Below are 17,935 nucleotides of genomic sequence, written 5' to 3' on the forward strand. Positions count from 1 at the left end.
AGGACAAGGGGCTGCTGTCCAAGTCTTGCCGTCCCCACGAGTTGTGCGTCAATCCTCTTTATGTCAAAGTTCCTCCACTGCTTCTGCCTCCTCAACCTCCTCTCGGTCTTCCACCTGCACCCAAAGCCTGTCTGGTCATGCCACAAGCTTTCTAACTGCGCAGAAGGGATCCTGCACACCTCCTTACTATGCTGGCAGTAGGGCTCAACGTCATCAGGCGGTTTTTACATTGAAATGTCTGGGAAATGTGAGTCACACAGCTGAGGAGTTGTGGTCAGCTCTGGAGAACCAATTTCATGAATGGTTGTCTCCACTGGACCTGAAACCAGGGAAGGCCGTGTGCGACAATGCTGCAAACCTGGGTGCGGCCCTTCGCCGGGGCAATGTCACACACGTGCCTTGTATGGCTCACGTGTTGAACCTGGTTGTCCAGCAATTTTTAGCCCACTATCCCAGACTAGATGGCCTTCTGCAGAGGGCACGGTCGCTGTGTGCTCACTTCCGCCGTTCGCATCCCGCAGCTCAGCGACTTACATCTCTACAGAAGTCGTTGGGCCTGCCACTTCACCAGCTAAAATGCGATGTGCCTACCCGGTGGAATTCAACTCTGCACATGTTGCAGCGACTGTGGCAGCACCGACAAGCCCTGGTGCAATACGTTCTGACGTATAGCCTGGGCCAACGAGATTCAGAGGTGGGGCAAATCACGCTGGAGGAGTGGTCTCAGATCAGGGACCTATGCACCCTTCTGCACAGTTTTGAAATGGCGACGAAGATGTTTAGTGCTGACGATGCCATTATCAGCATGACTATTCCGGTGATTTACATGCTGGAGAACATGTTAAACAGAATTCGGAGTCAGGTGGTGGCACAAGAGGAGGTGGAGGAAGTAGAGGAGGAGGAGTTGTATGCGGAAGGGCTAACATCTGCAAGGTCCAGAAGGTCGGCAGCACCAAGGCGGCAGGCATGTGAGGGTGGGGGAGATGGTTTTACCAGGGCGCATGGTAGAAGCCAAACTAGTGAGGAAGGTGCAGGAGCCCAGGAAGAAGTGGAGGACGAACTGATGGAAGACTCATCAGATGAGGGAGACCTTGATCACATTTCTGTTGTGCGAGGTTGGGGGGAGAGGACAGAGGAAGGAAGCATGATTGTTACCTCGCCACCAACACAACAGGGACTTGGTGCTCCTGGATGCGCAACACACATGAGTGCCTTCTTGCTGCACTACCTGCAACATGACCCTCGAATTGTGAGAATTAGAAATAATCCTGACTACTGGGTTGCCACACTGTTAGATCCCCGGTACAAAAGTAAATTTGCAGAAATTATTCCTGCCATAGAAAGGGATGCACGCATGCAGGAGTATCAGCAGAGACTGTTGCAGAATCTTACATGTGCTTTTCCACAAAATACCAGTGGTGCACGTAGTGAATCTCACAGTTCCAACTTGCCAACCGTGGGACCGTCAAGTGTTCAGCACTCAAACCGTAACAGAACCACAGTATCTGCTGGTAACATCAATTTTGCGGAATCATTTCACCACTTTTTTAGCCCATCCTTTGCAAGGCCACAGGAGACAAGAAGTCTGACACATAGTCAACGCCTAGAGACGATGGTACAGGAGTATCTCCAAGTAAACATTGAAGCCACGACTGTGTCACTGGACCCTTGCTCTTTTTGGGCTTCCAATCTGGATAAATGGCCGGAGCTAGCCACTTACGCCTTGGAGATCTTGTCATGCCCCGCAGCCAGCGTTCTGTCTGAACGTGTGTTCAGCGCTGCTGGTGGTGTGCTGACAGATAAGCGCACGCGGCTCTCCACTGATAATGTAGACAGACTCACGTTCATAAAGATGAACAAATCATGGATCCGAAACGACTTTTCTACCCCTGTGTCATCCTGGGGAGAGTAAAAGCTTGATGATTGGTTAAAATCACCCTACCAACCGTTTTAAGCTTTCAAATTACTAATCATGTTTATCTGTATCTTGACTGGAAAATAATTTGGGCTTTGTAGCAGTGTGCAGCACTGATCCTATTAGGCCATCTATAATAAGCTTCACCAGATTTAAAATTAAAAATAATTTTTAGCTGCATCTAGCCCGGAAAATAATTTTGGGGCTCCGAGATGCGCAAGACACATATGTGCCTTCTTGCTGCACTACCTGCAGCATGACCCTCATATTGTCAGAATTCGAAGTAATCATGACTACTGGGTTGCCACACTCTTAGATCCCCCAAACTTTTCGATCAACCTTTTCATTTTAATAAAGACCAAAAAAATGGTCATTTTTGAAATTATAAGCATTAGCAGGTTGTTAGAAACTGAAATCAAACAGTTTTCAACTCAAAACTTTATTCTAGGTGATGTTACATTTTCACATAGGACCCCTTGTTCGAAAGGAGCTTCTGAACTCTCTCGTCCATTGAATTTGTCAGGTTTTGGATGGTTTCTGCTTCAATTGTTTTGCATGAGGACAGAATACCCTCCCAGAGCTGTTGCTTAGATGTGAACTGCCTCCCGCCATCATAGACACTCCTTTTAATGATGCTCCAAAGGTTCTGAATGGGGTAGAGGTCAGGGGAGCATGGGGGTCACACCATAAGTTTGTCCCCTTTTATGCCCATATCAGCCAGAGATGCAGATGTTTTATGTGCAGCATGAGATGGTGCATTATCATGCAGAAAAATGATCTTGCTGTGAAATACACGGTTCTTCTTCTTGAACCATGGCAGGAAGTGCTGTTTGAGAAAATCCACATACATTATGGAGTTCATCTTTAGCGCCTTCAGGGATCCTAAAGGGGCCGACAATCTCTCTCCCCATGATTCCAGCCCAAAACATTACTCCACCTCCTCCTTGTTGGCGCTGTAGCCGTGTTTGCGTGGGGTGTCCATCAACCAGCCATCCTCCACTCCATTCATCTGGACCATCGAGCGCTGCACGGCACTCATCCGTGAACAAAACAGTTTTGAAATCAGTCTTCATGTAATGTTTGGCCCACTGGAGCCGTTTCTGCTTGTGTGAAGTGGATAGAGGAGGTCGACAGGATGGCATATGCACAGCTGCAAACCTCTGAAGGACCCTGCATCTTGTTGTTCGGGGGACGTTGGAGGCACAAGCAGCTTCAAAAACTTGTCTGCTGCTATGACAAGGCTTTTTTGCCGCTGCTCTTTCAACCTGACGTAATTGCCTGTAGGAAAGAGTCCTCAATTTGCCCTTATCAGCACGCACACGTGTGTACTGTGAATCAGCTACATACTTCTTGATTGCCAAGACACTTCATCCTGATCATCGCACAATGTTGATTGTAGTCATGCCTTGACCTAAACACTCCACAATTTGTTGCTTCTCAGCAGCCGACACATCCTTTTTCTTTCCCATTTTGGCAGAAAATGTAGGCTGCTTAATAATGTGAGAGAGCCTTCTTAAGTAGTCTTGCCTTTCATTGGACACACCTGCCAAACTAATTAGCACAGGTGTCTGCAATTGCTTACAGTGATATAAAGAGCCCTGACACACATCACCATCAATGAGTTTAACTGACAAACAAACAAATTCTTCTCTTATCACTCCTAAACACTTTTTGCATAATAATTTGGAACGCGGTGTACATGTGCTTTTCCACAAAACACCAGTGGTTCACGTAGTGAATCTTACAGTTCTAACTTGCCAACCGTGGTCTGTATGGAATTGTTCAATAAAGGGCCCAAAATTAAGATAACATAGATGGGAGAGGTCTCTATGAATAGGAATTCCTAAGTATTTGATACCCTGTGAGGGCCAGGCAAAGGGAAAGTTGGACTGGATGGAATCCTATATGGATTTAGGGAGGGAGACATCGAGGGCCTCAGACTTCGCTGCATTGATTTTAAAATTTTACCATGTAACAAAGTGATCTATTTCAGCCATAACAGCAGGGATGGATATATGTGATTGAGTGATATATACTAGGACATCATCAGCAAATAGAGAGCACTTGTACTCGGTGCCTCCCACCTCAATCCACCTAATATTGGGGTTATGGCGAATTGATGAGAGCAGGTGCTCCGTCACTAGGATGTATAAGAGAGGGGACAGAGGACATCCCTGCCTTGTCCCATTGGTGATTGTGAAAGGTGATGAAAATGTTCTGACGCACCCCCTGGGCCTTGGGACACCCGGAGCCGGACCCTTTTTGGTGGATGCTGGTGGTTGTAGTCTTCGTGGCGGCGACCCGGTTCCGTGGCTCAGGGCGGTCAAACCAGTGGCGGAACTATTTATGTGGTTTTGATGTTTAAATGTCCGACTACGCCACCCGTGGATTGCGGTCAGAGTGAACCGCCGCTACAGGGCAGACCGCTGAGGCTGGTGTTGTGGGTGCAGCAGAGCGTAGCATAACTCCCCACGGGAGGAGTATAGCCTCAGGGCAGTGTATGCGGAGGATGGGGGTGATGGTGCAGGGCAGCAGCAGTAACGACACGGAGTCAGTGATGCAGTCCAGGGCCTTTACTCACAGTTCTTATTATCCAGACCACGTCTGCAGGTAACGGCTGCCCACGTCATACTGTGCTCACCAGGTGAGGGGCTCAGACAACTCCCAGATAACTTTGGAGCACTTCACAGGACCCCCTTTGTGTGTCCTTTGTCTGGCCTTTCTTACCAACACTTCTGTCCGGCTGCCTCGGGCCTCCTCTTGGTAAACTTGGCGCCAGTTTCCCTGACCCTATGTGGTGCCTTCCTAGCGGGTGTAGCGAGGGGCTGCGCCACATAAAATGTCAGAGCCTCCGGTTTCTAGCTGAGGGTCGTTTCCTGCCTCCACTAGTTCGGGGACCGGTCTCCCCCTTTGGCCTGACCCCTCCACGCAGGTGGATTCGGGCGTGCGGTGGCGACTCGCCCGTCCGCACCCCTGGGATCCCTTCATTCCTCGTTCCTGGAGTCTTCTCCGCTCCTCTTCCTTCCTTCTCCCTCTTCCAGGCCTGGGCCTCTGTTACTAGGCCCGCCTCCGGAGCAGAGCTCATGCAGAGCCCCTGCTCCCTGCCACTTCTGCTCAGACTTCTCAGCACTGAACTAAGATGGTGCCCACCTTTTATACTCCCTTCTCAATGCACCCAGGAACTGCTTCCTCCCTGCTCCTGCACTACAGGGTTCCCCTTCCTCAGTGTTCCCTCCCCCCACTCCAGCCAGGGACAGGGACTGTCGTGCCCATATCAGGGGCATATTGGTCGCCCTGCCCCACGGCAATGTGGTGTAATGCATGCAGGTGTCGGGTCCTGATCCACACTCCATCCTTACCTGAGAGTGAGCTATCACACCTCTGGGTGAGGTGCAATACGTTTGTAGCAACCGAGCCCTCGGTGCTACAGTTCCATTTATCTTCAGCCTAGGTGACGTATTGCGATACAGGGCCGTGATTTTGGCTATAAAAGGGTCCCCTAGACCCCTACCCCAAGCTTTTTAAGAGAATCATATATGGCGTGCCAGGAGACTCTATGGAATGCTTTCTCAGCATCCAACGAGAGTATCTAATTACAAATTTTTAACTGCATCTAGCCCAGGAAATACTTTGTGCCTAGTAGCAGTGTCTGCTAGTCAGCGGATTATCCCGGCTGTTAAGCAAGCTACACCACCTGTAGTTTAGACACTTAATTTTTTCAAAGGAAATGCTTCGGGACCATGGGATACTCAGTGAAGAGCATCAGGAGGCACCCCAAGGCATAGGGGCTGGGACTGGCAGTAGGATGCCTTGCGGTGGACAGCCGAGCTCGATCCTTATAAAAGCTTTTTAACTGCAGCAGCTTTAGTGGACGCTACTGGAGCTGGAATTACGCGGCTGCTGGCATGAGACTTGCCCTCCAATAGATCCTTGTAAATGGATTTAAAGTGTATTCATTCAAATTAGAGAGACAATTTAAATTAAAAAGCTTAGAGCTGCCTCCACCACAGGGGGGCTCGCTCGACCCACCAGCGGACAGGCACCAGTATTGGGAGAGGGGGGCTGGCCATCAGGGTTCACCGCGGCTCTGGCACAAACCCGGCGACACGGAGGTGGAACGGGCAGGAGCGGACTGGCCGTGTCGGCTTCTCACTTTTTGGATTTTAGAAGGGCATGACATGCCTATATCTGTGTCTCCCCCTCCTTTTACTCCTCCACCTCTTTTCTTTTCGCATGACTATATGTACTTGTCACTTTTCCATGTGTTAGTTGTGTCTTCTGAGCAGTTTGTCAGCTTTTGGACACCTTTGAAGGTGTTTTCTATGTGTTTCTATGTGTTTTTGTTTGCCTGCCATTGGTTTTAACGGTGTTCGACGAACAGTTCGACGAACAGTTCGGCGAACACACGGGTGTTCGACGAACCGAACCGAACTCGAACACTACGGGGGTGGCTCAACACTACTTATGACCTTTTCAGTAATTCACGTCACAAGACAATTCCCAGCAGGTTAGAAAACAGAAGAGGCCAAGAAATGAAAGCAGCAATGTAACATAACAAGCAATCATACGACATATTATTATCCTCATACAAAGCAAATGATTGATTTTTTGCCCTAAACCACAGCTATGTAGATGTCATAGGGAGAAGCTGCATTACTGCAAATCGCACTGAACATTAAAAAGGTCAAAAAAAGCCCAGCAGAGAAAGTCACCACCCTAACTGCAAGGGGAAAGGCTATACTACTGCAAGTGGGGGGGGGGGGGATGGGGAGGCTATACTACTGCAAGGGGGGTGGGGAGGCTATACTACTGCAAGGTGGGGGTGAGGCTATGCTACTGCAAGGGGGGGAGGCTATGCTACTGCAAGGGGGGGGAGGCTATGCTACTGCAAGGGAGGGGGAGGCTATGCTACTGCAAGGGGGGGGAGAGGCTATGCTACTGCAAGGGGGGGGAGAGGCTATGCTACTGCAAGGGGGGGGAGGCTATGCTACTGCAAGGGGGGGGGAGGCTATGCTACTGCAAGGGGGGGAAAGGCTATCCTACCGCAAGGGGGGGGGGGAGGCTATCCTACCGCAAGGGGGGGAAAGGCTATCGTACCGCAAGGGGGGGGGGAGGCTATCGTACCGCAAGGGGGGGGGGGGAAGGCTATCGTACCGCAAGGGGGGGAAAGGCTATCGTACCGCAAGGGGGGGAAAGGCTATCCTACTACTTAATGGGGTAAAGGCTCTGCTACTGCTGCAAGGGGGGAAAGGCTATGCTATTGCAGGGGGGAAGGCTATGCTACAACACACTCTGTTGAATTATACAGTCATGGATGAAAGTATTGGCACCTTTGAAATTGTTCCAGAAAAATAACTATTTCTCCCAGAATTTTATTGCAATTACTCATATGTTTATTTCCTTTGTGTGTATTGGAACAACACAAAAAAAGGCAAATTGTACATAATTTCTCAAAAAAATCCCAAAGATGGGCCGGACAAAATTGCTGCCGCTTTCAATTATTTTATATTTCTTTTGTCTTAAAAAATCAATTATAGCATTAAAATAAGCACAAAGGAGAAGCCACTTATGTTACTATCCCACAGACCAAGAACCACATGTGGCTCCCAGGTCACTGGCTGTGGATCACTGGATTAGACCACTAGGCCATTATGGCATGCTGGCCAACATTATGGATAGGTATTGATCAGGTTCCTATAGACGCACATACAAATACTAAATACTTACTTCTAATGATTCTCACGGTCTGTTCCTTGTTCTTTTTAAATCCATGTTGTGCTCGTTGTCCGTGTGTTTTACTGTAGACAAAGAAGAAAACTACACTGAATACGGATACATATATATATGTATATATACTTTATGCAACCACATAAAGAGCATTTCATCCTAATATTAAAGAAATAACCATAAATGTGAGTCCCTGAGTCACCCTGGGTGACCACCAATATTGATGCCAGGATATTGGATCTAGGTGACAAACTCTGGATGTGCAATAATAGGAAGCAAAAATGGTAATATATCCACCCATGTTGTATTTCTTCTTTGTGATAAAGCTGATGCACATAGAAAAATTTGCACCCTAATATGTCATTGGCAGCCATTGCTCTGTTGCCAAATGTTTGCCGTGAGGATGATAAACTCTTAGACAGAATTTTTGTGTTTAAATGGAGTTTTTGGGTTAGTTCTGCTTTTAGATATATCTAGCAGCTACTCATCACCCTTCTGAAAAAAAACAAACTTGTCTATTCAGCCAAGTTCTTATAGGGCTGTCGGTGAAGGTAGCGGTCTATTGTGTATGGGTGCTGCTGGCAGATCCTCTGACCATCTATCCTCAAAACTAAAGCAATTTTTTTTGCCTGCCACTTCAGAATGGTACCCTATGAGTCCTCCAGCCTGGCAGACGTCCTAAAGTAGGAATCCCCAATCCGTGGCTTCAGAGCCACATGTAGTGTGGCTCGCGGGGAGCCATGAGGCGTGGCTCGCGGGGAGCCATGAGGCGTGGCTTGCGGGGGCCATGATGGGGGCTTCTGGGTTCTCCCCTTGACAGATAATGTGAGGAGAGATTAGGATTGGGCTGTAGGTAGTTCAATGGCCAGCCCTTGTGCTTTCAGGGAAGCCGCTGCCAGAGGAGTTTTGATAACTTCTGAAGACTCAGCCGAGCGGAATAAAGCGGAGTTTATTATTTTAAACTTAGGAACCCGATAGACATAAAAAACATTCATGGAAAAGTGCCGTTTCAGCTTGCTGGTACTATGTGGTCGGGGTCCATCTCTTTTTGCCATGTATTCTGGTTAGTGCTATGCTACACAGGTGGGATTTTGTAGCTGCTTATCCTACTGTATTGAAATACCATGTACATTCACATGAGCCAGGCATGCTTGTTAATGGTGTACTAAGGGCTAACATCTGTTGGCTGAACCCTACCTTAAGTACATGGGAAGATCAAAAAGGAAAAAGTGAAAAGAGTTCCTGCAGTAACATTTCATGTTTTCAGATGGTGGGTTTGGCCGCAGAGCCATCTCCCAGAAGAGCTTCACATCCATATTTATAGGTGGTCAGTGGATCTGTCAGGAATGTGAATGTTCGCCTTCAGCATCGGGTGCGTGACCACTCCTTATAGCATTGCAGAACTCTTGACAAAGTTCATGTTTGCAGACATATGCATTCTGTCTACTATATGTAACTGCTTGTAAAGGTCGTGCAATTCTATACGCTTCCTGTTCTCTCCCAATTCCTGTAAGAAGTGGGTGTAATACACAATGCAGCGTAACCCCAGGGTGTATGCGCTTTTCTGAGCGGCTTCCTGTGCACTAACCCTGCAGAATATCGCTACAAGAGCCGGTCAGTCATCAAAGTTGAGAAAACTAGGAATCTTTTTCTATCAATAATTGGATACAGGAGGCAACTGATTTCTCAACTACTCAGCAAATAGGGAGAAGATAGGGCCCATTAGACCCTTCCCGACTTAGCGATTTTTCAGTTTTTGTTTTTTTCTTCCCCTTCTTCCAAGAGCCATAACTTTTTTTTTTTTCATTTTTACGTCGATATAGCCGTATGCGGGGTTTGTTTTTTTTGCAGGACGAGTTGTACTTTTGAATGACACCATCCAATTTTCCATACGGTGTAGTGGAAAAAATTCCAAGTTTGGCAAAATTCTGCAATTTTTTTTTGGGGGGGGGGGCGTTTGTTTTTACAGCATTCGTTATACGGTAAAAATAACCTGACAATATGATTCTCCAGGTCAGTACTATTGCGGAGATAAAAAAACAACTATGCTTGTTTGTTATTTAAAGAGGTTGTCCACTACTTTATCATTGATGACCTATCCTTAGATGCTCAATTGTGGCACTCTGATAGTGGCCGGGGCTTGCTACTAAACATTTGCCTCCTATTCAAATCAATAGGGGATGGATGTGCAGTACCCCGCCACGGCCCCCATCAGAAGGCAAAGCAGCTCCACAACTGAGTAGTTCTTGCCGGCGGCTGCTGACACCAAGGAGAGCTGATCGGCAGGGGTGCCGGGTGTCGGACCCCGACCGGTCAGACATTCATGACCTGTTCTAAAGATAGGTCAGGTCGTCAATGATAAAGTAGTGGACAATCTCTTTAAAGGGGTTTTCCCACGAACAAAAGTTCATTTTAAAAATTGTCAGCGTCTGATCATGTATGGAACATACCACAGCTCCTGGGCAGGGGAGGAAGCAAAAGAGTATATAGATATTACAGCAGGGGATCGCAGAGAATTCATTTTCTGGGGTAAAATATTGTTTAAAAACAGACAGTGAAATATTTTACCTCACAAAATGAATCCTCTGCAATCCCCTGCTGTAATATCTATATACTCTTTTGCTTCCTCCCCTGCCCAGGAGCTGTGGTATGTTCCATACATGATCAGACACTGACAATTTTTAAAATGAACTTTTGTTCGTGGGAAGTAAAATTGTGAAATTTGTAAAAAAAAAAAAATTGCTTCGGTCACCATTTGCGCGGAGGTCTTCAGCAATGAATTATTCAAAAAAGCAGAAAAGTAATGTCATCAGAAAATGACCTTTATTTTATGTTAAATGTATTTAAAAAAAATGTGTGTTCATTTTAACTTTATATATACTAAAAAGAAACTAGTGATGAGTGCAAGTGCTCAGGTATGCACCGAGTATCGCGGGTGCTTGAGTGACATGCTCGAGTCCCGCGGCTGTTATACAGCCAAAATACATGGGGGAAATGTCCATGTTTATCACGCAATCCTGCGATACTCGATGCATACCCGAACACCCTAGGCAAACTTGAGTAATGAGCACTTTCGCTCATCACTAAAAGAAACCTTCCGAAATCCTGGAATTTTCACACTGGGCCTAGTACTAGACTCTCACTTCCTGTTCTACACAGATCACTGCTCAGTAGTCATCATTATATCATCTCTATACAGACTAGGTAACATAGGATTCACCATTTACAGTACATGATGGTCACAGCTCACCTCCCCCCATCTGTTCAGTAACCTTTGCCCAGATCAGAGCATGCCTAGGACGCTCTGCTGTAGAAGTTAATTAGCCAGTCTATTGCATGTACTGAATACTTACCACTTGTACATTTACTTGGAAATATCTCTGAAGCCAGGCAGCCATGGACTGAAAATATCACTGCTGACATCAGTGCTTTATAGAATACATTGACCTCAATAGAAATAAACAAATCTTTCTGTACTTCTAAAAATATTTCATGGACTCATAGGCTTTACAATTTGTGTGTATATATGTGTGTGTGCATATATACAGTATGTACGTATATATGTAGCACCCCGAGGGCTCGGCTGCTACAGGGGTATTGCACCTCGAACCAGAGGTGTGGTATTCCACTCCCGGGTAAGGATGGAGTGTGGACTGGAACTCTGTTAGCTGCATGCACCACATACATCCCATTTCCGGGGGACAGATCAACGGTACTCCCACCAGATAGATGTGCAGGTACGACAGCGTCTGTCCCTGGCTGGAGTGGGAGGGGGGGAGGAATATCCCAGTGGTGCAGGAGCAGAGAGGGGAGGGACTCTGGGCATAGGAAGGAGCCCATTGGTGGCTAGTCACCTGGGCTCGGGTGTCAGAGGGAGTATAAAAAGGTGGGCACCATCTTAGGAGGGAGAGTTCAGTCAGACAGAAGAAGAGGAGAAGAGTAGTGACAGGGAGCAGCAGCCCTGTCTGGGTGCTGCTCCTGAAGGGAGCAAGAGAGAGAAAGACAAGAGGAAAGGAACAAGGAAGGAATGGAACCTGGAGAAAGGCCCAGAGACATGAAGGAAGAGGGAACCCTGAGATCCCACGAGTGAGCTAAAACGGGTGAAGGGTTGGCAGATCAGGGTACCGGATCCCGAACTGGTGGAGGCCACTTATCCTCAGCCGGAACCGGAGGTCGTGGCCACGTCTTGGCGCGACCACTCACTACACTCACCACGAAGGCACGCCACATAGGGTCAGGGAAACCGGAGATAGGTTTCGCCACCAGAAGGCCCGAGGAAGCTGGACATGGGTGGGTCCCTAGTGGGGACGGCCAGAGAAAGGAACGGAGAAAGGAGTTCAAGGTCACACTCTGGAACTGCCTGGGGGTTGGTCGAGCCCCGTACCTGGTGGACGCAGCACGGCTCGGGTCGTCATCACCTGCAGGACTGACACTGATAACATCTGTGAGTAAAGCATTGAAAACTGCCATCAGTCTCTGTGTTCCATCGTACTACCAGCACTAAAGGTACCGGGACGCCCTTTCTATCACTCCCTTCACCCGCACCAGCTGCCCTGAGGCCATACCTCTCCCGTTGGGGGTTATACCACCATTGCTGCACACATACCACCGGCCTCAGCGGACTGTTCTGCAGCGGCGGCCTTGCGGCCGCAAATCAACGGGTGGCGTAGTCGACACTTAAACAACATCTACAAACACTGCCACACACTTAGTTTGACCACCCTGGGCACGGATCGGGTCCCCGCCACTCGGAGACTACTACCCCCATCGGATCCGGCTCCGGGTATTCCCCCGCGCACACGTGCGCCGCCCTACAGCACTGGCCCAGGGGGCGCGTCATATATATAAATATATATATATATATATATATATATATATACATACATACATACACTACTCAAAAATATAAAGGGAACACTCAAATAACACATCCTAGATGTGAATTATTATTATTATTATTTATTATTATAGCGCCATTTATTCCATGGCGCTTTACTTTACATGTGAAAAAGGGGTATACATAAAAAAACAATTACAATAATCTTGAACGCAATGTGACGGCGACTGGTACAGGAGGAGCGAGGACCCTGCCTGCGAGGGCTCACAATCTACAAGGGATGGATGAGGATACAGTAGGTGAGGGTAGAGCTGGTCGTGCAGCGGTATTGGTGGAGCGGTGGTTACTGCAGGTTGTAGGCTTGTCGGAAGATGTGGGTCTTCAGGTTCCTTTTGAAGGTTTCCACGGTAGGCGAGTCTGATACGTTGGGGTAGAGAGTTTCGGAGTAGGGGGGAAGCACGGGAGAAATCTTGTATGCAATTGTGGGAGGAGGAGATAAGAGGGGAGTAGAGAAGGAGATCTTGTGAGGATCGGAGGTTGCGTGCGGGTATGTAACGGGAGACTAGGTCAGAGATATATGGAGGAGACAGGTTGTGGATGGCTTTGTATGCCATGGTTAGGGTCTTGAACTGGAGTCTCTGGGCAATGGGGAGCCAGTGAAGAGATTGACAGAGAGGAGAGGCCGGGGAATAGCGGGGGGACAGGTTGATTAGTCGAGCAGCAGAGTTTAGGATAGATTGGAGGGGTGCGAGAGTGTTAGAGGGGAGGCCACAGAGCAGGAGAGGTTGCAGTAGTCAAGGTGGGAGATGATGAGGGTGTGCACTAGTGTTTTTGCAGATTCATGGAGGAATGTGCGGATCCGGGAGATATTTTTGAGTTGGAGTCGGCAGGAAGTGGAAAGGGCTTGGATATGTGGTTTGAAGGAGAGTTCAGAGTCCAGGGTTACCCCAAGGCAGCGAGCTTGAGGGACTAGGGAGAGTGGGCAGCCATTGACGTTGATAGATAGGTCAGTTGGGGGGGGTTGAATGAGATGGCGGAAAGATGATGAATTCTGTTTTGTCCATGTTAAGTTTTAGAAATCTGGCAGAGAAGAAGGATGAAATAGCAGACAGACATTGTGGGATATTGGTTAGTAAGGAGGAGATATCTGGTCCAGAGAGGTAGATCTGTGGGTCATCAGCATAGAGGTGATAATGAAAGCCATGAGACTCTATGAGCTGTCCCAGGCCGAAAGGATGAATGAAATATTCTCATTGAATACTTTCTTCTGTACAAAGTTGAATGTGCTGACAACAAAATCACACAAAAATCATCAATGGAAATCAAAATTTATTAACCAATGGAGGCCTGGATTTGGAGTTACCCCCAAAATTAAAGTGGAAAAACACACTACAGGCTGATCCAACTTTGATGTAATGTCCTTAAAATAAGTCAAAATGAGGCTCAGTATTGTGTGTGGCCTCCACGTGCCTGTATGACCTCCCTACAACGCCTAGGCATGCTCCTGATGAGGTTGCGGATGGTCTCCTGTGGGACCTCCTCCCAGACCTGGACTAAAGCATCCGCCAACTCCTGGACAGTCTGTGGTGCAACGTGACATTGGTGGATGGAGCGAGACATGATGTCCCAGATGTGCTCAATCGGATTCAGGTCTGGGGAACGGGTGGGCCAGTCCATAGCTTCAATGCCTTCATTTTGCAGGAACTGCTGACACACTCCAGCCACATGAGGTCTGGCATTGTCCTGCATTAGGAGGACCCCAGGGCCAATCGCACCAGCATATGGTCTCACAAGGGGTCTGAGGATCTCATCTTGGTACCTAATGGCAGTCAGGCTACCTCTGGCGAGCACATGGAGAGCTGTGCGGCCCTCCAAAGAAATGCCACCCCACAACATTATTGACCCCTTTATTTTTTTGAGCAGTGTATATGTCCACCTACTGGTCCAAAAGTAGGTGGACAGAAAATAATAACATTTATTTTGATTTATATATAAAATTATATTTACTAACACAAGCATAACATTGACAATTAAATTTTATTCTGAACAATAATACAAAAGCCCTTAAATTTTATCAACGCCGATGCGCAAACTGTTTTCCATTACAATTTGCAAAGCTCTGAAGTCTGTCTTTTACGCTTCAACAAACTTTTTTGCACAAGTCTCTTCGGGTATTAATTTCTTGAAATGCATCTCTTATGTAATTTTGGATGAGTCTGAGAGGAATGAAAAGTGGAATCTGATTGGTTGCTAAGGGCAACTGAGCCAGTCTCACTTTACACCATGTTTGATAAATCTCCCCCTTCATAACCTTATTACACTTTCTGTCCACCTACTTTTGGACCACCCTGTGTGTGTGTATGTACATATGTGTGTATATATATACATATACATACACTGCTCATAAAATAAAGGGAACACTTAAACAGAATATAACTCCAAGTAAATCCAACTTCTGTGAAATCAAACTGTCCACTTAGGAAGCAACACTGATTGACAATCAATTTCACATGACGTTGTACAAATGGAATAGACAATAGATGGAAATTATTGGCAATTATCAAGACACACTCAATAAAGGAGTGGTTCTGCAGGTGGGGACCACAGACCACATCTCAGTACCAATGCTTTCTGGCTGATGTTTTAGTCACTTTTGAATGTTGGTTGTGCTTTCACACTCGTGGTAGCATGAGACGGACTCTACAACCCACAGAAGTTGCTCAGGTAGTGCAGCTCATCCAGGATGGCACATCAATGCGAGCTGTGGCAAGAAGGTTTGCTGTGTATGTCAGCGCAGTGTCCAGAGGCGCTACCAGGAGACAGGCCAGTACACCAGGAGATGTGGAGGGGGCCGTAGGAGGGCAACAACCCAGCAGCAGGACCGCTACCTCCGCCTTTGTGCAAGGAGGAACAGGAGGAGCACTGCCAGAGCCCTGCAAAATGACCTCCAGCAGGCCACAAATGTGCATGTGTCTGCACAAATGGTTAGAAACCGACTTCATGAGGGAGGTATGCGGGCCCAACGTTCACATATGGGGCTTGTGCTCACAGCCCAACATCGTGCAGGACGCTTGGAATTTGCCACAGAACACCAGGATTGGCAAAGTCACCACTGGCGCCCTGTGCACTTCACAGATGAAAGCAAGTTCACACTGAGCACATGTGACAGACATGACAGAGTCTGGAGACACCGTGGAGAGCGATCTGCTGCCTGCAACATCCTTCAGCATGACCGGTTTGGCAGTGGGTCAGTAATGGTGTGGGGTGGCATTTCTTTGGAGGGCCGCACAGCCCTCCATGTGCTCGCCAAAGGTAGCCTGACTGCCATTAGGTACCGAGATGAGATCCTCAGACCCCTTGTGAGACCATATGCTGGTGTGGTTGGCCCTGGGTTCCTCCTAATGCAGGACAATGCCAGACCTCATGTGGCTGGAGTGTGTCAGCAGTTCCTGCAAGATGAAGGCATTGAAGCTATGGACTGGCCCGCCCGTTCCCCAGACCTGAATCCGATTGAGCACACCTGGGACATCATGTCTCGTTTCATCCTCCAATGTCACGTTGCACCACAGACTGTCCAGGAGTTGGCGGATGCTTTAGTCCAGGTCTGGGAGGAGATCCCACAGGAGACCATCTGCAACCTCATCAGGAGCATGCCCAGGCGTTGTAGGGAGGTCATACAGGCACGTGGAGGCCACACACAATACTGAGCCTCATTTTGACTGGTTTTAAGGACATTACATCAAAGTTGGATCAGCCTGTAGTGTGTTTTCCACTTTAATTTTGGGGGTGACTCTAAATCCAGGCCTCCATTGGTTAATAAATTTGATTTCCATTGATGATTTTGTGTGCTTTTGTTGTCCGCACATTCAACTTTGTACAGAACAAAGTATTCAATGAGAATATTTCATTCATTCATTCAGATCTAGGATGTGTTATTTCAGTGTTCCCTTTATTTTTTTGAGCAGTGTATATACACATACACACACATACATACAGTACTGAAGTTTTAGGCACGCATGAATTTTTTTTTTAGCAAAGTTAGAATGCTTTAAAAACGAAAAGTTAATACATTTATTTTTATCAATCAACAAAATGCAAAATGAATGAACAAAACATCTAAAGGCAGGAGCAGATGACCGTATTTTCAGTCAAGTGCATACCGACAAAACATAGGATTACACTCAGTCCAGCGTTATTCTATGGGGTCATGCACATGTCCGATTTCTTCCTCGGACAGAACTGGTCTGGGGGAAAAAAAAAAATAAAAATTGCAGCATGCCAGAGTTTGAGTCAAAATTCAGATTACACTCAGCCATGCAAGTCAGTGAGTCCATGGCAATCATCTGGCTGCACTCGGATGACATCTGAGTGCAGTCCGATTTTTGCGCACTCACAGAAAGGAGAAGATGAAGAATTTTTTTTCTCCATCTTGCCATATGAGAGAATCGTACCATACTGTGATTAAACTTTGATGAAAGTGACAGTTTCATAATTGATCTGATTCTCCTGGATGAGAGAACCTACGGTCGTCTGCACCCGCCCTAAATCACATCAATATTTGGTGTGACCGCCTTTTTCCTCCAAAACACCAGTTTATCTGAACAAGCCCAAAAACACATGCTTCAATAGCTGTTGTCACTTGTCCCAACAACCAAAGTGAAGACGGGGACTACTATTACGCTGCATATTTTCGAGCACACCCTGTATGCCGCCATGTGTGGCGTTCTGTCCTATTGTTACTTTTACTATTTTGTTTCTCCCTGACCGGATACTGCCTGGACAGTGTGGACGCACTAGTCATCCCACTATAGGAAACTAGCCAATTGCAGAGACCCAGTAGCACCATTTACTTTAATATAATATATATTTTTTATTTTTACTGCTCAAAATAAAACACATAATAAAAGTATAAAAAGAATAACTATAGTACAAGATTTTCTCACTGTGCAGCCATATTAGCACTATCAGATCATTAGCATACATATATTAATCAACATTTTCTTTTATTATTTTATATATTTTTCTTACTTTTACAATGAAAAGTGATGGGTCTGTAAATTTCCCCAGGTTGCTCAGTGTGAAGTGTCCAGCTGTGAGAGCCTGATAGCACTCTTGGCCTCAACCTTAAAGTACCCACAATCAGGCTGCTCATCGGGTAGCGTGCCAAGGCAGCGCTGAGGTCTATCCTGTGTGGTATGGCTGTACTGCAGACTCCCCGTTCTCAAACCTGTCATTTTATTCCTGTCAAATTACACGGCGGAAAAGAAAACACATGTCACAATTAGAGGCCGGGGCGTATAATCTGCAGCCGCACCGATCTGAGGCTCCAATAGAGAATCATTGTGCGAAGAAACCAGAATTCCCACGACCTCCCCGCTGCCGGCTCTCCCATCACTCCAAACAAATAGTACAGCTGTGTGGTCCTCACCAGTCCTGTACAGATCGGGCAGATGAAA

The 17,935-nt window shown here is 47.1% G+C and overlaps 1 protein-coding gene across 3 annotated transcripts in view; it reads right to left on the reverse strand.

The window, feature by feature from the left end:
• The window catches only part of SGMS1 (sphingomyelin synthase 1), a 477,679-nt gene that overhangs the window by 174,691 nt on the left and 285,053 nt on the right, over positions 1 to 17,935 (reverse strand). For all 3 annotated transcript variants that reach the window (XM_073685501.1, XM_073685499.1, XM_073685502.1), the window contains exon 3: positions 7,643 to 7,713. The gene's annotated coding sequence lies outside the window, so the exon portion shown is untranslated. The remainder of the gene's footprint in view (positions 1 to 7,642; positions 7,714 to 17,935) is intronic.

The sequence above is a fragment of the Phyllobates terribilis genome, unplaced genomic scaffold, assembly GCF_046119375.1.
Source record: "Phyllobates terribilis strain yellow unplaced genomic scaffold, ASM4611937v1 Scaffold_5__5_contigs__length_657084704, whole genome shotgun sequence".
Classification (NCBI taxonomy): domain Eukaryota; kingdom Metazoa; phylum Chordata; class Amphibia; order Anura; family Dendrobatidae; genus Phyllobates; species Phyllobates terribilis.